The 22,028-nt window shown below is 41.3% G+C and overlaps 1 long non-coding RNA gene across 7 annotated transcripts in view; it reads left to right on the plus strand.

Moving 5' to 3' along the window:
• The window catches only part of LOC138453715 (uncharacterized), a 49,053-nt gene that overhangs the window by 20,516 nt on the left and 6,509 nt on the right, over positions 1–22,028 (plus strand). For 3 of the 7 annotated variants that reach the window (XR_011260496.1, XR_011260502.1, XR_011260497.1), the window contains one exon: positions 18–22,005. The exons of 2 other annotated variants lie outside the window; for them this stretch is intronic. This is a non-coding gene — a long non-coding RNA (uncharacterized lncRNA). The remainder of the gene's footprint in view (positions 1–17; positions 22,006–22,028) is intronic. 2 more of the 7 variants (XR_011260498.1, XR_011260499.1) reach the window with 2 other exon arrangements.

Here is a 22,028-nt window from a genome sequence, read left to right on the forward strand (position 1 = left end):
TATTTCTTTTTGCACAGCCTTTACTGCTGCTGGGAGGCGGCCTATAAGTACAGGAACGCACGCGCACCGCGCGCGTGCACCCGAGGAAGCCCCGAGGAAGCCCCGAGGAAGCCCCGAGGAAGCCCCGAGGAAGCCCCGAGGAAGCCCCGAGGAAGCCCCGAGGAAGCCCCGAGGAAGCCCCGAGGAAGCCCCGAGGAAGCCCCGAGGAAGCCCCGAGGAAGCCCCGAGGAAGCCCCGAGGAAGCCCCGAGGAAGCCCCGAGGAAGCCCCGAGGAAGCCCCGCTTTGCCGCTTCGCCGCGCTCGTCGCGGCGTGTGGCGTTCTTTTACTTTCGTTTTCCTTTATATTTTGTTTTCTTTTTAAGTTTTATTTCATCTATATTTACCACTTTCATTTTTTCTTTGCACCCTATTCTCTCATTTTTTCTTTTCTGGTTTTTGGTGAAAATGAAACGAGGTATCTCCACCCTAAAAACAGGAATGCCTCACATTTCAGCTTCTCACTTTGTAAATGGTGAAAAATCACTTGCTGCTAAAAGAGAACCTCGTTTGAGTTCCACACCTCAAGTAGATAATTCAAAATTAAAAATGGACACAAGAACTATAAACCGTCAGGGTATGGACATTCGTCCCTTCTGCAGTGACCAAAGTACGGTATTTTCCGTGGAAAATAGAACTGGATATAACAAATTAACACCATGTGGTCAGGATGACCAAAGTGCCCATGTTCCACAAAAGGACTCACAAAATGGACACGCAGCCAAGAACATCATGGTGGAAGACAAAAATGAACATATGGTAAAATCAGGCCCTGGTGGCCCAACAACTGTCTCTTTTGCAAATGAAAATGTCTCTTTGTCTGCAGTATTTTGTTAAAAAATGTATTAACTGGCGTCGTTATTCCCCCCATCGTAACGCCAGACCAGCATGCAATCTCCATTAGCAATTCTTCAAATTCAAAAATGTCAAACTTCGGTGACATGCCGGTAATAGATATTGACATAAATGACACGCTTATCTCTACTCATACACTTCCTGAAAATTTATCAAAATCTCCCATTTTATTTACTAACATCAGTGGTGCAGATTCCATAGTTAATTTGTCATTTGCTGCTCCTACTCCGCGCAAATCAAATGCTCACGGTAATGCTGATCTGGGACTGGTGGAATCGCATAGTGTTCAAACAGCAATAGCTCTCACCTCAATGAATATTGCTATCTTGGCCTTAGCCAAACTTTTTGAGGTCGTAGCTACGAAGGCTGATTTACATTCCAATCAATTAAATCAAGTTCTGGCAGAGCATCTTACGCTTACCAATAAGTTAGAAAGTTTGAGACCTCCTCTTAGTCCCCCAAAAATTAGGAGGTCCATAGCTTCTCAGACCTCCTCTTTGTTGATAACCTCCTCAAAAGAATATCAGTCTTTACCGTGCTTTCCTAATCCCATTACAGATCCCATGAGTGTTGTACAAAACTTTCCTTTAGATCAGCAAATAAAATCATCGAAACCAAAGTACCCATTATTTGATGGAAAATCAATTTCTGTGGATTGTGCTAAATTGGATCTGAAACAGACCGCTCCTATCAAAAAATCCAAAAATATTAAATCTGTCGTTAAACGCGGCAGTCAAATCAAAGCATTTGTTAAAAACATCTCTGTACCTGCCGTCACTACTATTGCTGCGGCCAAAGTAGTTGCAAAAAAACATTCTTTGCAGTCACTTAATCGGAAAGAGAGGGTTCCGTCAGTGTCAGTGGACCACAGCCCTATAAATGACCTAATTCGAGTGGCGACTGATATGTCCAAAGTACATACATTAATCACATAAATGATGATTTTGCACATAAAGTAGATTTGTTGAACGGCCCTGCAGATAAAGATACACGACTTAAAGATTTAAGGAAAGCAATTGATGATTACATGTCATCTAAATCTGCCACCAAAATATTGATCTTTCCCCTATCTAATTCTCTGCCCACAAAAGAACCTTTTGTTTTGTCGTCGCAATATGTACAAAAATCCTCACAACAATTGGCAAACGCTGTGTCCACTCAAGCTGCTCCACAGACTGTTTCTACCCAGCCCTCACAAACAGCGCTTCCAGATGGTTTTAAAGCTTTTCCACCTCAAATTAGTTCCCAGGTGGCTGTACAGTCCACGGCGCCTGGATCTGTGGCTGAGACTATCTCTACTAGAGACATAGAAAGACTGATTCATTTGTCTGTGAACAAGTTCTTTGAGAACTCTATCCATGTAAAACCCAATGTAGCTAGTGCACCTCTGCAAATGGCTAAAGCTCTCCCATTGTCACTAAAACATAAACGTTCGACTGGAGGCAATAAACGACCAGCGATTCATGCTTTAACTCTTACTTGCATGACTCCTCCAGCCAAACAATATAAACTCAATCGTGCTTCCATTCTTGCAATTTTTAGTGAAATTCCCGAATTAGATCATATCGGATCTATTGATATCGAGCTTGTGGAATTTTTTAACAAACCAAATTGTTCAACTGTAAATCTCTGGATAAACTCAAGAATTGTGGTAAACTCTATTTGGGCGGTTAAACATTAACTTTCTAATTTGGGTTTCACGCTTCAAACAATGTCAGAGATTTCGGATTCGTCATCAAAATGTCCACAGGCTTTTCCTCTCACTCAATCTTCAGACAAAACACAAATTGTAACTACACGCACTCGCTTGTGCGATCTCAAAAGTAGCCAACATTAGCTTGACAAACTTGTAATTTGCTCTTGGTCTTTCGTTAGCTGGAATTCACGAGGTCATGGTCATTTGCTTAATAATAACAATGCACAGCTATTGGGTCGTGATGTTATAATGTTGCAAGAATCTTGGTTCACGAGCGTTCCATCTTGGAACAACTATGATGTGCTTTTGAATCCAGCTGAGAAAGGTTCCCGGGGGCGTCCTACATCGGGTCTGTTGACTGCAGTGAAACAATCTTCTTTGTTAAAAATTGAACCATGGTTTTCCCCTAGCCCCTTTTTACAAATGTCAAAAATCATGGGTAAACCTTTTTCTTGTGTGGCGATAAATGTTTATTGGAATCCGTTCGGAATTCATGATAATTGTTTTCTTAAATCTGTTACTAAGGCCTTGGACATAGTCATGTTCGAGGGCCTTACTGATTTTATCTTATTAGCTGGCGATTTAAACTTGCATTGTTTGAGTTCTCCAGGTAATGCTGAAAAAGTTTGCATGCAGAAGTGGGTGAGTCATGTTCATTCCCGAAATCTGTTTATGCTAAATGGAGCGTTTCCTCAGGTTATACCACCCAGAGCTACCTGGCACCGTGGTCGGAGTCAAGTTATCATTGATTTTATGTATGTAAATGCACGTTTGCTAAACAACATTTCAGCATTTGAAATAATAGATACAGAAGCTAGTGATCACAATATCCTTAATATGACGTGGTCCTTAAACTTTCATACACCTAATTTGGAACCTATTTATACTATGGGTCCCATTAAAGTTAATCCTGCGAGGAACAGACTGTTATGGTCGGAAACATCACTTACGGCTTTTAGGGACTGCTATCGAGCAAAATTGATTAGTCAAAAAGGGGGTTTTTCACCTGGTGATGTCATTTATCATGACTTGATGCAATTGTTCCAAGCAAGCTCTTCTCTGCACAAACAGAAACAGACACCTCATTTACATCTATCTGACCAGGAAATTAGAGCCAAAAAAGCCATCATGAGGGCAGATAGGAGAGCCGCCCGCAAATTGCCAGTAGATATGCGCTCACCCCACTTGTCCCAAATTAGAACAAAGTACAGAAACTGGGTGAGAGGTATGAGGGCTAAACTTTATCAATCTGATGGAAATTCTATGTTAAAGGCCTTAGCAGCAAAGAATTCTGCTCAATCTTGGAATATTATTAATTAGGTTACAGCGGGACATCAGGTGGCTGTCCAAGCTAATGATGTGACGGAATCTATGTGGATTCAGCATTATTCGACCTTATTTGCAGATCCCCCGTCAAATGTAGATTTAGCAGTTCCAGTGGCATTACCACCACTGCATTTGGCCTTCGATAGAGATGACATATTGTACTTTATAAAACAGGCAAGCAATTCTAGAGCCCCTGGTCCGGATGGTTTGGCCAATACACATCTCAAACAATTTCCTGACATCTGGGCAGATATTTTGTGCCTCCTGTTTGAATCTATCAATGTTTCACAAACGATTCCAATGTCGTGGAAATAATCGTCATCTCTATTTACAAGAAGGGAGATCGAGCCAACCCTGCCAGCTATCGGCCCATCTCCCTTCTTGATGTACCTGGCAAGATATACTCGCGTATAATTCTTAGAGAATTAAAAAAGTGGTCGAAGGAATGCTCAAAAATGGATCCTTTACAATCAGGCTTTGTCGCTGGTCTTGGCACCTTACCTAACATGATCTCACTGAACATGCTCAAGTCACAATATGCAGCACGCAATCAATCCTTATATCTTGCTTTTATTGATTTTCGTTCTGCTTTTGATTCTATCAATCGGAATTTGTTATTTCATAAGTTACATTCACTTGGTTGTCCGTCCTCTCTGTTATCCTTAATCATTCAATTATATTCAGAAACTTCTATGCGTGTCAGACTTTCCACAGAAGGTTTATTATCTGCATCTTTTGCCACATTTTTAGGACTCAAACAGGGGTGTATTCTGGCTTCATTTCTATTCAATTTGTTTATTCTTGACTTAGGCTTCGCTTTTCATCCCATTTCATCGGATGCGCCTGAATTGGTTGGCCAGCGAATACCTTGGCTTCTTTACGCTGATGACCTGGTCTTGGTTTCGCAGACGCCTAAGGGCCTCCAGAATATGTTATCTGCGCTGTCTGACTATGCCCTTAAGAACCAATTAATAATACATTTGGAAAAATCACAAATCATGATATGCAGACCTAAGGGTAGATGTAAGAACCAAAATGTAGTTTGGAATCTCCAACTTGAATCTTTGCAAATAGTTTCTGAATACAAATATTTGGGCTTGTTTATCCAAAATACTATTGGAGATCCCAAATATTTGATAATGCGGCAGTCCAAACTTCTATCCTTGGTGTCACAAGCCAAAATACCTGTCTATAGATACGGCATATTCACTTTAAAGCATTTATTTATGTTCTACGAACAAAAAGTGATTGCTAGTCTCCTATATGGCACTGAGTCAAAACTTTACGTAAATGATCAATTATGGAATAAGCTTGAAGCTACTTTTTGGGAAAAGGTGCTACACTTACCCAATTGTGCGCCTTTGCCTATACTACGTTTTGAATTGGGCATCAACTCTCTAGCGAGTAGAGTTAAATGGAGAATGTGTGCCTTTTTCCGAAAATGCTTGATGGGTGTGACAAACAACAATATTTTGAGCACAGTTGCCCGTTATTTGACCACCTCTGTCCTAAACTTCCCTGCGAAATGGCGAACTTTTGTTCTAAAAATTCTTGTGGAGGCAAATATCTTAGAGACTTTGATACCAGAATTTTTGGTAATAAGCGAATGGGTCAAGCGGCAAGCTTTTTCATGAAATGCCCCTCAGCAAAAATTAGAAATCAATATTTACGAATAAGGTTGAATTTATGGCCTACGAGAGAGCAGGTAGTGAGGCGTCAAATTGTTTCCGCTGACTTAAATTTTTGTCGATTTTGTGAAATACTCTCTGTAAGGGAAACATTACAACATGTGGTAGTATCGTGCGCTAAATTGAAATATATCAGAAACAAATACTTTTCAAACCTGTTAGACCTGCATATGGAAAGGAATGAAATTGAGACTTGGAGCATTTTATTTAATAGTCCCAGGTTTGCGGTGATTAAAGCCCTGGTACAATTTCTTGAAAATATTTTACCAACTAAAATTATATTATAGTTAAGTAGAACTGAGCCAATTTACAAAAGTTGCTGTTATTAAATGACAATATGAGTTTAGAATTAAGATGTTCTTATCTGTTCATATCAGTTTTTTATCTTTTGGCTGAGTTCCTGCTTTTTAGTGACTTTATCTTCTTTTATTTTCTTTCCTTTTGCTCCTCTATGTCTCGTTAAGTTTTTATGTGAAATTGTAATTGAACTTGTGTCAAAAATTGTAACTGAAATGGATCTTTTAATTTTATGTCGATATTTATGTAATTTTGAAAAGTTGATTGATTTCAGCTGTATCAAAAACAAAATTTCAGTTCTCAGCAATGGGACGTAAACCTCAATTCTGAAATTTGCTTTGCTCAACAGGAAGACTTGCACCCATGTTGCGTTACTCTCCTTGTTTGAGACGCACATTTTTGTTTGCACTACTTTCCGAATGGATGACAAAAGGGTTTGAAAAAAAATGTCTACCAAGGGAAAGGGAAGATGCAATGCTATGTGGTCATATAAGTATTAACTGGCTGGTTATCTTAGTTTACAAAAAATACAATTCTTAATGTTATATAAAAAAAGTGAAGGACAGTTCTTTGGTTGTTGATTCCTTGTGAGAGTACTTGAGTAGGGGGCAAGTGAGGGCAGAGCTTGTTGGTCGTTTTGTTTGCAGCCTGGTGAGAATCTCATACCTGGGATGGGCCTGCAGACGGATTCCTGAATTTATGTTTGGCAACAGTACTTGAGTTGGGGAAAAGTGGGGGCAAGTGAGGGCACAACTTGTTGGTCTTTGTGTTCACAGTCTCGTGAGTGTCCCAACGATGGGTCTAAAAATGCTACGCTGAACTTTTGTTTGCTAATAGTAAGAACTACACCCATGCTGCAACATGAGCTCCATGTTTGCGACCACTTGTCCTACAGCTGGACCAAGGGTTATAGGCTCTTGGCCTAAAATATTTACAAGAATGCAAAGCGACACTGCGTCGCTTGATGAGTACAAAAAATATATGATTTCTCTTTTGTTTGGTTGTCAATTACCTGGGAAAGCATTTTAGTTGGGGGAGACGTAGGGGTGCAACTTGTTGGTCGCTCTCACAGCCTTGTCAAATCTTGTGTGTTTCTGAAGAAGTTGATTTCCGTAAAATAACTACATTTTGTTTCCTTGCCGCTTTCCATTTTGCAAAATGTGAGCCATCTGTTGCAGTTGTCTGTACCTCCTTTGTATGTGTTTGGTGTGCCTCTTAGTTGTTCTCATTAGAAAATTGCACGCATTGATTAGTTTTGTTGTGGACAACAAAGATGATGAAATCAAACTTGATTTAGATAGAGTTCGGAATGAAGTTGAAAGGAGGGAAGATCGGCAATCTCTTTGGTGTCTTTTTACAGACCAATCTGACTTTAAAGTGGTGGCAAGCACCCCTAACATTAGTTAGTGCAGTGACTGCCTTACACCTATAATTTGCTTTCTTCTACTCCTTTCCTTTTTGACAAATGTGTGCGTTGTGCGATCTGATGCAGCTAGGAGTAGAGCATGTGTATTTGGTGTGCTTTATCCTTTTTGTTTCAATAGAAAAGAAATTGGAAACTGCAATCATCTATGGGTTTGGTGCTGGCCATAAATAAGAAGCAGAATCCCTTTGATAAATGGAAACCATTGTAAATAAGTAACAGCAAATGGTTGGAATAGCCTGATCAAGTGCAATCGTATGAAAACGAATCGGAGAATACATTTCAAGTACAGATATCACAGAATCAAATATACGCCTAGTGCTACAGGTTTGCTGAAAGCAGGCAAGTGAGTTGTATATGTTGAATGAGAACTTCCACTCTACAGAAATGGGTATGTCGGGTGAGTTAAGAATGATCAAAGGAACAAGCTATATCTGCTTTGAAAAAAAGTTTGTGCCTTACGCATGTAGTGGAGCAGGGTTCACCAGAGGATTGTGTGGATACATACATGGAAGAACAAGTGGATGAGAGCGAACACTTTGAATAGATCACAAAACAGGTTCTTGTAGTGCTCTTTGTGTCAGGCGAACCTAGTTTCTGTCCACAAGGCATGCTCATTGCTCTTGCATGTGAGGCCAGTAGTCATAATACAGGTAATGCTACCATTCCTGTACCTCTGTAACTAGGGCCCTCATTACAAGTCAGGCGTTAAGGGTTTAACGGCGCAGTCGGCGCCGTTAACCCCTAATGCCTGAATCATACATTAACGCCTGCTTTTTGCAGGCGTTAAAGTCCAAGGCGCTAAGCGACCTTGGTGCTAATTACGGCACCGTAATTTACGGTGTCATAATTAGCGCCTTACCCATCCCCATTATGCCCTATGGGGCAAAAATGGGAATGGGGAAGGGTGAATGGGGAATTACCGCCCCACTCACCTTGGAATGGGGCGGTAATTCCGCCATTCACCATGGCGGAATCCGGCATGGACCATGGTGCTAATAGCACCATGGTCCACCGCCTGACTTGTAATGAGGGCCTAAGTTCTTACAAGTAACAGCTCCTCAATGCCCCTGGACTGTCTGAGCGCTATATAAATATAAATAAATAAATAAAAATGTAAGGTAATTGTCCCTACTGAAAATGCAAGAAATTGTCACACTGTTGAGCAATATTGAGATGTCTTTGCATGTAACAAGGCTGTTTGTTTTTCTGAACTATACTAGTCAATAATTCAACAGGCCTTTATTATTTTATTTAAATCTGTGCTTGCACTTGCAGCAACTACTATGGCTTTATACAAATGCAATAGTCTTTTGAAACAATGTAATGTTCTCTTTTGACTGGCTGCGTTGGAATGCTTGTTTTCTAGTCTTTGTGGTGAAGATGTTTCCAGTGCCTTAGTGTAGAGCTAATAATCGTAAATGAATTGGTGACATGTCTCACTTTTTACATTGTTTTTGTGGAACTGTGCGTGCCTTCTATATCTACCAACAGGAGGGGCCATAAAGGAATACATTTTCAGTTCTCAGCAATGGGACCTATAACTCATTTCTGAAAATTGCTTTGCTCAACAGGAAGACTTGCTGCACCCATGTTGCGTTACCCTTGTTGTTTGAGACCCACATTTTTGTTTGGAGAACTTACCGTATGGATGTCCCTGCTGAAAATGCACAAAACTGTCACACTGTTGTGCAATATTGGGATGTCTTTGCATGTAATGAGCCCGTTTGTTTTTCTGAACTGTATTAGTCAATAATCCAATGGGCTTTTATTATTTTATTTAAATCTTTGCATGCACTTGAAGAAACTGCTCTGGCTATATAGAAATGCAATGGTCTTTTAAAAAAATGCAATGTTCCCTTTTCACTGGCTGCATTGGAATGCTTGTTTTCAAGTCTTTGGAGTTGTGTTGATGATTTTGGTGAAAATGTTTCCAATCTAATCGTAAATGAATTGGTGACATGTCTCACTTTTTACATTGTTTTTGTGGAACTGTGGATGCTTTCTATATCTACCAACAGGAGGAGCCTTTAAAGGAATACATTTTCAGTTCTCAGTGATGGGACGTATACCTCAATTCTGAAAATTGCTTTGCTCAACAGGAAGACTTGCACCCATATTGCGTTAGTCTTGCTGTTTGAGTCCCACATTTTTGTTTGGATAACTTGCCGTATGGATGTACAAAAGGGTTTGTTAAAACATGTCTGCGTAGGGAAAGGGAAGATGCAGTCAGATAAGTACTAGCTAGCTGGTTATCCTAGATTACAAAAAATACAATTCTTAATTTTATATAAAAAAAGTGAAGGACAGTTCTTTAGTTGTTGATTCCTAGTGAGAGTTCTTGAGTTGGGAGGCAAGTTGGGGCACAGTTTGTTGGTCTTTGTGTTCACAGCCTCGTGAGAATCTGTTCCCTGGGTTGGGCGTGCAGACGGATTCCTGAAATGTTCTCTGGTAACATTAAGAATTACACCACTGCTGCAATATGATAATCTTTGCTTGAAATACTTCTAGTGCACCTGGTCCCATGAGTTGCATGATTGTTAGGGAAATGTATCATTTTTGGGCTTCATCCCCTCTCCTTTTCACGATCCGACCATGGAGGGTCTGGGATCGATGGAAGGTACCCAGAATACGCCACCATGTAATCCCATAAGCGCTGGCGAGCTGTCTATTTGTTCCCAACATGGCCGCAGCCAAACGCTATTTCGTCCAGCTGGGATTACGGGACTTTGCGTTACATCCTTTCATGTCGGGTAGGTTAACGCTTGTGTGTGTGCAGACGCTGTGCACTCCTGTCCATCGGTGCTTTCTTCTAGCACTTTCACTTCGCTCTGAGCCCTGCGGCCGTCTGCGCCCCTTGCGGCTCCAGTACCCTTTTCCCCTGCTCTCTGTGAGAAGACGGATCTCGTCCCGGTCTCTGTCTCCTGTTCCAGTCCTCCTGCCTTACCTTCTGTACATCCTTTCTTGTGGCGCTTGTTTCCCCTTTCGGCACCTCTGGCCTCAGCTCATTCCCATTTTGGATTGCTCACTGGTGCATCCTTGGAGAAGTGGTTCGCAAGATACATACGAAGACACCTTTGTGATTGGAACACGTCAGAGTCTTTTGGACCTCCATCCGACCGCTGCAGACTCCCCAGGGTTTTTTGCTTGGCTTTTCCCTGGACTGGGGGCGGGCTCCCCGGAGTCCCTGCTGCCGGGCAAGCAGCCCACTGAGGCAAAGTAGCCTCCGGAGGATCCAGTCCCTATCCCTACCAAAAAGAAAGAAAAGGAAAAAAGGAAGCAGGCAGTCCTAGAAGGAGGAAGAAGAAAGAAACTTCAACAGAAGAATCTACTGAAGAACCCTCTGAATCCTCAGGTGAGGAGGGGGCATACGATACCTGTGTTGCAATTTCTGATAGTCCAGCCGTGCATGAGACTCCTAGTGAGACGCCCAGCACGTTTTCTGGATTTCTGGAACTTTTTCATTCAATCCTGAATGAGTGGAGCCTTTTTCCACTCTTTCCTTCTTGCGGGCGCTGTCTTTTTTAACTCTATTCTTTGGAGCCTATCTGTACTATGCCTGTCTGCCCCATAGCTTGAATAGGCGTCTGCGTTTTACTACTGCAGCACACAGCTCCTTATGGGCTTTGTTGCTTGGGACCCTTGGGCTCCTCCTTTAAGATTCTTTTTCTATATCCTCAAGTAACTACAGTTCTTAAGGAGATACTTAGTATCTCTCCCAAAACTCTTTAGTCTGAGAGACTGGCACACACCACCTTCAATGGAGTGCCAAAGAGATGCTTTGTATCCCCCTTCTCTCTGCTCCTTTGACTTTTTAGTCACATACAATCACCTAGTTATGGCTGGTGGCAGTGGATGTGTTCTACCAATATTGTGTATTTTTTATACCGAAGGGTATGTCCGTAGCCTTGGTAGTGCACAATAGGGTCACCAAGTACCAACTTAGGGCCTCCCTTCTTTTTTTGCCATTACTAGCGTGGTTATTCTTTGTTAGACCTTCTTCTAACATTCTGGGAGGGGGATGTCTGTGTGTGTGATTTGCCTTTGGCGGAAACCAGTAGGTATCCCTGCCTAGGATCCACAGTGTCTCTGCAGGCAGGAAGTGGGGTAGGAGTCTTCCTCCCACTTGTCCTTGGTCTGCCAGAGTGCCTGAATAGGTCCAGCTCCCACAGGGGGTCTGGCTTTCCTCAATGGACAGCCAAGCGCCTCTTTCTGTAAAATGCTTAGAGAGATTGCAGAGGAGTGTGTGCAGGAACTGTATGAAAGGTGAGGTTTCTGGAGTGTGTAAAGCAAATCGACCACAGGAAACAGACGTACCCAAAGAACAAGACGAACAAGACAGCCAGAGACGTCTGCAGACCGTTTGCAAGACTGTGAAGCGTCCACTGCCGTCCTGACCCTCTGTTCTATGTGACAGAGAAGCTCCGAAGAGGACGACTCCTTCCCTCTGGCTGGTTGGAACAACCAGTCCCAAGACGAACTTTGAAACAAGCCATCTCCAAATTTCCTAGGAGCTTCCAGAGATGCAGAACCCCAATACCAGGGGACCTGCTGCCCATTTCGAGTGTATCGTCAAGAAAAGGCTGAAGCCACCCATATCTTTGATGAACCCGTAAGGACACTCCAGAGATCCGATCCAACTTGCCCAGACCCCCTCACCAGAGTATGAGACTGTTGGAAGCAAAAAGATTGACCGGGCGATCCGTGTCGTTAGTTGGTGACTCTGAAAAGGTGCCACAACTGCAGAGTGAACCAAGAAGTTGCTGAAAGTTCTGTTATAGGTCCTCCTTCGAGACTGCTGCTGAGTGATACCGTCCATTTTCCTGCCTTTTGTCACCAGACCAATGAATCCGGAGGTCGGGTCCAGAGCTGCCACATCGTGAAAAAGCCAACACAACCACTTTCTTCAAACCAATGGTACTGTGGGGAAAAGGGTATTGCTTAGCTGATTCCAAGAAGTCACTCCAGATCATTGGAGTGTAGGTAGATGTGTCCAATGCAACCCCCTCTTACTTCTGACCCAAGCCGCTGCTTGTGTCCCCTTCTCAAGTCCGTTTTAAGGTCTCCTTTGTTAGTTGCTAACTTGCTGCTTCAATAACTTTAGACACTGGAAGTAATTTGCAGAAACTCTTCATAATTTGCTGTTTGTCAAGACCTCAAGCCCTCTCCAAACTGCCTCTAGCTAGGGTTGTGTTTTTGGACTTAAAGGACTTGCCAGGCGAAGAAGCCATCTCTAGAACCTTAAACCAAGCTCATAATGCACTAACCACTTATTTTCCTCCCTTTAAGTGGCTTTTCTATATGTGTTTGCAGAGTAAATATATCACTGTATTAACCATTGAAAAATGCATGAGTGCACAGTTAACAATACTACGATAACCATGTCTTTTTCATCTCCAACGTTGTTACAAATGTAACCACAAACAAACACAAAAGTGAAAGTGCTCTTTGAAGTGTATTATCTAGTATTCCTAAGTTTTCTACTGTAAACGTCTGAAGTATTTAAAGTGATTCTGGTGTAAATATTAAAAAATATCTTTTATATAAATATATGTGTAAGTGCTCTGTTGTGCCTGTCTAGCTAAGATTCAGTGTACTTACCTACAACTCACATCTTCCCCTTAAAATAAGCCTGACTGCTCTGCAGCACTAGAGGCTGCACATGAACTAGCCCCCTTCGTCACATCATTCATTAACTCCTCATTTAAATCATGCTCTGTGCCAACAAACCTTAAAGACGCATGGATACTACCTCTACTAAAAAAAAGTTAACCTGGACCCCAACGTCCCAACAAACTATAGGCCCATAACAACTGTCCCGTCCCTCCTTAAAATCTTAGATAAAGCTGCATATCTTCAGATCCAAGATTATCTGGAGAGCAACAATCTACTAGGGACAAGACAATCAGGATTTAGGCCAAGACATGGAACCGAAACGGCTCTCCTTGATCTTAAAAACCAGCTAGACGAGCGCAAAGACAGAGGAGATGTGTCTATTCTCCTACTCCTAGACCTATCAGCTGCTTTTGAACTGGTAGATCACAAGGTACTGTGCAATCGCCTCAAATCGGCAGCCCACTTCTCTGCAAAAGCCACAGCATGGATAAATTCATTCCTGGACCAGAGAACCATAAGAGTTTTCTCACTCTCATCAGCAGTGGATCCAGTCCCCATCACCTGCGGAGTCCCTCAAGGGTCATGTGTCTCCCCCACGCTATACAATATTTTTACAAAGCCTCTCTTTGATATATTGGACAATCTAGGGGTCTCATATACCAACTACGCCGATGATACCCAGATCCTTATCCCAATCCAAGGTGATTATGAAAAAGACACCAGACTCGTAAACAAAATTTACCAAATCATCCAAACCTGGATGGCCACTCATGGCCTATGTCTTAACGACGATAAAACCGAGCTCTTAATCATTGGTTCTACCAATAAACTGAACAAACTACCCCAGCTTTACAACTCCATCAAAATCAAGGTAGCTAAGGAAGTTAAAACCTTAGGTTTCTACTTAGACTCAGCTCTCACCCTTGACAAGCAAGTAAATGCTACAGCCTCAGCAACCAGTTACACCTGCAAACTCATCCACGCCTGTAAACCATACCTTTCCACAGACAGCTGCACCACCATAGCACGAGCCCTCATCCTCTAAATTGGACTACTTCAATGCACTGTACCTAGGCACCAGTAAACATAACACTAACAAACTCCAAACCCTGCAGAACAATGCCCTCAGAACAGCCCTAGGCATCCCCAAAGGGCAACACATATCTTCCCATAGAAGAGCCGTCAACTGGCTGGCCATCAATGACCGTATCAAACTCAAAACTCTGAACATTACACACAATTGTCTGAACAACAAAGCTCCTGCTTACCTGACAGAAATATTCACTAAGCACACCTCTGAACGTCCCATCAGAAAGGCCCTCTCAAATAGCATCAAAGTCCCTAACTTTAAACTGAAAAGAACTGGTGGGTCCAGCTTCCCAGTTCTAGCAGAGCAGCTCTGGAACTCCATCCCAGATGCACTTAGAGCTACCCCCTCCTTCCATGTGTTCAAAGCCAATGCTAAACTCTGGCTTAAAACTAACGACTGCTAAAGGCCCCAACTGTACCAATTACTCTGTATATTTATTGTAAACACTGTAACTGTAACTTATCTTTACTGTAAGTCATCCGACAGTGCAACACAAAAAGATTTTGATATATGTAACATACCCCTCTTGTAAGTAAGAAATGCTTGATATGAGCTTGTAATATATGATCCTGTAACCGAAGAAATGTAGTAACTACTCTCTTGTAAGTAAGAAATGCCTGATATATGAGCTTGTAATATATGACCTGTAACTTAAGAAATGTAACGTATTCATGAACCTGTAACCCAAGACTTATTTTCTGCAATCGTCCCGTTGCTTAACGGCCAGGCGTGCTCTATAAATAAATAAACAATACAACAATACAATACCAAGGTCCTGAGCTAGAACAGACTGATACCAAGAGTTGGGGATCTACAAACCACTGGGATAGCTTACTAAAGTCTTACTGCCAGTAGGATTTTAGGAAAACTGGCCCCACACTGATCCTGGCCTGAATTATTTCGGAAGAGCGACGGGCGATGCTTCTTTTTTGGATTGGATAAGTACAAACACCAAAACACTTTTCTTTTTATGTTCAAAAGAAATGGCGGAATTCATTGCTTGGGGATTGATTGTTTGGGGGATAGTATTTTGAGTTGTGGTGGTCAGGGCAAAATGTGTTGGTCTTTGTGTTCACAGCCTTGTGAGAATCTTGTCCCAGTGATGGGTCTAAAAATGCTCTGCTGAAGTTTTGTTAGCTAATAGTACGAATTCCACCAATGCAGCAATATAATCTCCATGTTGGAGACCACTTGCCTCGACCAAGGGTTACAGGCTCTTGGCCTAAAATATTGCAGAGAATGGAAAGCAATGTTTCGTGGTTAGATAAGTATGTGCACTTACCCTTGCACTCGCCGCCAGCTGGCTGTACCTTTCTTATTTATTCTATTATCCTATGTACTGCACTGTCCCTTTCCTTGCACTTGCGCAGTCGGAATCACACCTGGCCTAGTAGGAGTGTTGTCTGTCTTCTGTCTGTTCCCCCTCCCTTGCCTCGTCGCGCCTTGAAACACTTGTGTATAGGCACGTTATAAATGCCATATCGTATCATAAAAAATCAATATGATTTCTCTTTTGTTTGGTTGTCAATTACCTGGGAACGTGGTTGAGTTGGGCGAGACGTAGGGGTGCAACTTGTTGGTCGTTTTCACAGCCTTGTCAAATTTTGTGTGTTTCTGAAGAAGTCACTTTCCATGAAATACCTACATTTTGTTTCTGTGCTGTTTTCCTTTTTGCAAAATGTGAGCCATCTATTGCAGCTGTCTGTACCTGCTTTGTATGTGCTTGATGTACCTCTTAGTTTTTCTAACTAGAAAATTGCACGCATCGATTAGTTTTGTTGTGGACAACAATGGAGTTGGGTGTGAAGATGATGAAATCAAACTTGATTCAGAAAGAGGTCGGAATGAAGTTGAAAGGAGGGAAGATCAGCAATCTCTTTGCTGTCTTTTTATAGACCAACCTGACTTTAAAGTGGTGGCAAGCACCCCTAACATCAATTAGTGCATAATTATTACACCTATAATTGCTTTCTTCTACCGCTTTGTCTTTTGCCAAATGTGTGCGTTTTATGATCCGATGCAGCTAGGAGTAGAGCATGTGTCTTTGGTGTGCTTTATCCTTTTTGTTTCAATAGAAAAGAAATTGGAAACTGCAATCATCTATTGGTTTTGTGCTGTGAATAAGTAAGAAGCGGAATCCCTTGGGGAAATGGAAACCATTGTAAATAAGTACCAACAAATGGTTGGAATAGCCTGATCAAGCACCAACCTGTGAAAACAAATTGGAGAATGCATTTCAAGTACAGATATCACAGAATCAAATAAACGCCTAGTGCTACAGGTTTTCTGAAAGCAGGCAAGTGAATTGTATTTGTTGAATGAGAACTTCCACTCTACAAAAATGGGTATGTCAGCTGAGTTAAGAATGATCAAAGGAACAAGCTATATCTGCTTTGGAAAAAAGTTTGTGCCTTACGCATGTAGCGGAGCAGGCTTCACCAGAGGATTGTGTGGATACATAAATGGAACAAAAAGTGGATGAGAGCGAACAGTGTGAATAGATCACAAAAGAGGTTCTTGTAGTGCTCTTTGTGTCAGACGGACCTAGTTTCTGTCCAAAAGGCATGCTCATTGCTCTTGGATCTGAGGCCAGCAGGCATAACACAGGTAATGTAAGGTAGTTGTCCCTACTGAAAATGCAAGAAACTGTTACACTATTGTGAATATTGGGATGGCTTTGCATGTAACAAGCCTGTTTGTTTTCCTGAACTGTATTAGTTAATTATCCAACAGGCTTTTATTATTTTATTTACATCTGTGCTTGCACTTGCAACAACTACTATGGCTTTATACAAATGCAATAGTCTTTTGAAACGATGCAATGTTCTCTTTTGACTGGCTGCGTTGGACTGCTTGTTTTCTAGTCTTTGTGGTGAAAATGCTTCCAGTGCCTTAGTGTAGAGCTACTAATCGTAAATGAATTGGTGACATGTCTCACTTTTTACATTGTTTTTGTGGAACTGTGCATTCTTTCTATATCTACCAACAGGAGCAGCCTTTAAAGGAATACATTTTCAGTTCTAAATGTTTCCAGTGCCTAAGTGTAGAGCTACTAATTGTAAATTAATTGGTGACATGTCTCACTTTTTACATTGTTTTTGTGGAACTGTGCATGCTTTCTATATCTACCAACAGGAGCAGCCTTGAAAGGAATACATTTTCAGTTCTCAGCGATGGCACGTAAAACTCAATTCTGAAAATTGCTTTGCTCAACAGGAAGACTTGCACCCATGTTGCGTTATTCTCGCTGTTTCAGTCCTACATTTTTGTTTGGATAACTTGCCCTATGGAAGTACCAAAGGGTTTGTCAAAAAATGTATGCGTAGGGAAAGGGAAGATGCAATGCTCTGTAGTCAGATAAGTACGAGCTGGCTGGTTGTCCTAGTTTACAAAAAATACAATTCTTAATTGTATATAAAAAAGTGAAGGAGAGTTCTTTAGTTTTTGATTCCTTGTGAGAGTTCTTGATTTGGGGGGCAAGTTGGGGCACAGTTTGTTGGTCTTTGTGTTTGCAGCCTTGTGTGAATCTGGTCCCTGGGTTGGGCCTGCAGACGGATTCCTGAATTTATGTTTGGCCAGAGTACTTGAGTTGGGGGACAAGTGGGGGCAAGTGAGGGCACAACTTGTTGGTCTTTGAGTTCACAGCCTTGTAAGTGTCCCGACGATGGGTCTAAAAATGCTATGCTGAAGTTTTGTTTGCTAATAGTAAGAATTACACCCATGCTGCAGCATGATCTCCATGTTTGAGACCACTTGTCCTACACCTGGACCAAGGGTTATAGGCTCTTGGCCTAAAATATTGACGAGAATGTAAAAGTACACTGCGTGGCTAGATGAGTACAAAAAACAAAAGGATTTCTCTTTTGTTTGGTTGTCAATTAACTGGGAAAGGGTTTGAGTTGGGGGAGACGTAGGGGTGCAACTTGTTGATTGTTCTCAGTCTTGTCAAATCTTGTGTTTTTCTGAAGAAGTTGCTTTCCATAAAATACCTATATTTTGTTTCCATGCTGCTTTCCATTTTGCGAAATGTGAGCCATCTGTTGCAATTGTTTGTACCTCCTTTGTATGTGCTTGGTGTGCCTCTTAGTTTTTCTAATTAGAAAATTGCACACATCGATTTAGTTTTGTTGTGGACAACAATGGAGTTGGGTGTGAAGATGATGAAATCAAACTTGATTTACAGAGAGGTCGGAATGAAGTTGAAAGGACGGAAGATCGGTAATCTCTTTGGTGTCTTTTTACAGACCAATCTGACTTTAAAGTGGTGGCAAGCACCCCTAACATCAGTTAGTGCAGTGACTGCCTTACACCTATAATTTGCTTTCTTCTGCTGCTTCCTTTTTGACAAATGTGTGCGTTTTTATGATCCGATGCATCTAGGAGTAGAACATTTGTGTTTGGTGTGCTTTTTCCTTTTTGTTTCAATAGAAAAGAAATAGAAAACTGCAATCTATTGGTTTTGTGCTGGCCATAAGTAAGAAGCTGAATCCCTCTGAGAAATGGAAACCATTGTAAATAAGTAACAACAAATGGTTGGAATAGCATGATCAAGCGCCACCGTATGAATACACATTGGAGAATGCATTTCAAGTAGAGATATCACAAAATCAAATAAACGCCTAGTGCTACAGGTTTGCTGAAAGCAGGCAAGTGAATTGTATACGTTGAATGAGAACTTCCACTCCACAAAAATGGGTTTGCCGGCTGAGTTAAGAATGATCAAAGGAACAAGCTATATCTGCTTTGAAAAAAGGTGTGTGCCTTACGCATGTAGCAGAGCAGGCTTCACCAGAGGATTGTGTGGATACATAAATGGAATTAAATGTGGATGAGAGCGAACACTGTGAATAGATCACACAAGAGGTGCTTGTAGTGCTCTTTGTGTCAGACAGACCTAGTTTCTGTCCACAAGGCATCGTCATAGCTCTTGGATGCGAGGCCAGCAGTCATAATACAGGTAATGTAAGCTAGTTGTCCCTACTGAAAATGCAAGAAAATGTTGCACCGTTGTTCAATATTGGGATATCTTTGCATGTAATGAGCCTGTTTGTTTTTCTGAACTATATAAATCAATAATCCAATGGGCTTTTATTATTTTATTTAAATCTGTGCAAGCACTTAAAGAAACTGCTCTGGCTATGAACAAATGCAATAGTCTTTTGAAAAGATGCAATGTTCTCTTTTGACTGGCTGCGTTGGAATGCTTGTTTTCTAGTGTTTGTCGTGAAAATGAATCCAAATTGTCTTAAAGTGCCTTTGTGTAGAGCTACTAATCGTACATGAATTGGTGACATGTCTCACTTTTTACTTTGTTTTTGTGAAACTGTGCATGCTTTCTAGATCTACCAAAAGGAGGAGCCTTTAAAGGAATACATTTTCAGTTGTCAGCTATGGGAGTTATAACTAGATACTGAAAATTGCTTTGCTCAACAGTAAGACTTGCACCCATGTTGCGTTAATGTCCTTGTTTGAGACCCACATTTTTGTTTGCACTTCTTGCCGAATGGATGTACCAAAGGGTTTGTAAAAAATGTCTGCAAAGGGAAAGGGAAGATGCAATGCTATGTCGTCAGATAAGCACTAGCTGGCTGGTTATCCTAGTTTACAAAAAATACAATTCTTCATGTTATATAAAAAAGTGAAGGACAGTTCTTTGGTTGTTGGTTCCTTGTGAGAGTAGTTGAGTTGGGGGGCAAAGCTTGTTGGTCTTTTGGTTTGCAGCCTCATGAGAATCTGGTACCTGGGATGGGTCTGCAGACGGATTCCTGAATTTATGTTTGGCAAGATTAAGATTTGCATCACTGCTGCAATATGATCATCTTTGCTAGAAATACTTCTTGTGCACCTGGTCCCCTGGGTTGCATGCTCTCGGCCTGAAATATTTCTGGGGAGGGATGGCGATGCTTCTTGTTTGGATTGGATAAGTACAAACACCAAACCACTTTCTCTTCATGTAAACAGAAATAAATGCTGGCATTCTTTGATTGTCGATTGATTGCTTGGGGATGGTATTTTGAGTTGGGGTGGTCATAGCACAACTTGTTGGCCTTTGTGTTCACAGTCTCTTGAGAATCTTGTCCCTGCGATGGGTCTAAAAATGCTACGCTGAAGTTTTGTTTGCCAATAGTAAGAATTACACCTATGCTGCAATATAATCTCCATGTTTGAGACCACTTGTCCTACACCTGGACTAAGAGTTATAGGCTCTTGGCCTAAAATATTGCATATATGAATGGGAAACGACACTGCGTGGTTAGATAAGTACAAAAAACAAGATTTCTCTTTTGTTTGGTTGTCAATTACCTGGGAACGTGTTTGAGTTGGGGGAGACGTAGGGGTGCAACTTGTTGGTTGTTCTCACAGCCTTGTCAAATCTTGTGTATTTCTGAAGAAGTCACTTTCCATGAAATACCTACATTTTGTTTCCGTGCTGCTTTCCTTTTTGCAAAATGTGAGCCATCGATTGCAGTTGTCTGTACCTGCTTTGTATGTGCTTGATGTGCCTCTTAGTTTTTCTAATTAGAAAATTGCACGCATCGATTAGTTTTGTTGTGGACAACAGTGGAGTTGAGTGTGAAGATGATGAAATCAAACTTGATTCAGAAACAGGTCGGAATGAAGTTGAAAGGAGGGAAGATCGGCAATCTCTTTGCTGTCTTTTTACAGACCAATCTGACTTTAAAGTGGTGGCAAGCACCCCTAACATCAGTTAGTGCAGTGACTGCCTTACACCTATAATTTGCTTTCTTCTACTGCTTTCTTTTTTGACAAATGTGTGTTTTTTATGATCGAAAGGAGCTAGGAGTAGGGCATGTGTCTTTGGTGTGCTTTTTCCTTTTTGTTTCAATAGAAAAGAAATAGAAAACTGCAATCATTTATTGGTTTTGTGCTGGCCATAAGTAAGAAGCAGAATCCCTTTGAGAAATGGAAACTTTGTAAATAAGTAACAACAAATGGTTGGAATTGCCTGATCAAGCGCCACCGTATGAAAACAAATTGGAGAATGCATTTCAAGTAGAGATATCACAGAATCAAATAAACGTCTAGTGCTACAGGTTTGCTGAAAGCAGGCAAGTGAATTGTATATGTTGAATGAGAACCTCCACTCCACAAATATGGGTATGTCGGCTGAGTTAAGAATGATCAAAGGAACAAGCCATACCTGCTTTGAAAAAAAGTTTGTGCCTTACGCATGTAGCGGAGCAGGCTTCACCAGAGGATTGTGTGGATACATAAATGGAAGAATAAGTGGATGAGAGCGAGCACTGTGAATAGATCACAAAAGAAGTGCTTGTTGTGCTATTTGTGTCTGTCCACAAGTCATCGTCGTAGATCTGGGATGTTTGGCCAGCAGTCATAATACAGTTAATGTAAGCCAGTTGTCCCTACTGAAAATGCAAGAAACGGTCACACTGTTGTGCAGTATTGGTATGGCTTTGCATGTAATGAACCTGTGTGTTTTTCTGAACTGTCTTAGTCAATAATCCAATGGGCTTTTATTATTTTATTTAAATCTTTGCATGCACTTGAAGAATCTGCTCTGGCTATATACAAATGCAATAGTCTTTTGAAAAGATGCAATGTTCTCAAGTCTTTGGAGTTGTGTTGATGATTTTGGTGATAATGTTTTCAAATTGTCTTGAAGTGCCTTAGTGTAGAGCTACTAATCGTAAATGAATAGGTGACATATCTCACATTTTACATTGTTTTTGTTGAACTGTGCATGCTTTGTATATCTACCAACAGGAGGAGCCTTTAAAGGAATACATGTTCAGTTCTCAGCAATAGGCCCTATACTTCAATTCTGAAAATTGCTTTGCTCAACAGGGAGACTTGCACCCATGTTCGGTAGTAACAGCAAATGGTTGGAATAGCCTGATCAAGCGCCACCGTATGAAAACAAATTGGAGAATGCATTTCAAGTACAGATATCACAGAATCAAATAAACGTCTAGTGCTACAGGTTTGCTGAAAGCAGGCAAGTGAATTGTATATGTTGAA

This window comes from Ambystoma mexicanum, chromosome 4p (assembly GCF_040938575.1).
Source record: "Ambystoma mexicanum isolate Mex_15411 chromosome 4p, UKY_AmexF1_1, whole genome shotgun sequence".
NCBI lineage: Eukaryota > Metazoa > Chordata > Amphibia > Caudata > Ambystomatidae > Ambystoma > Ambystoma mexicanum.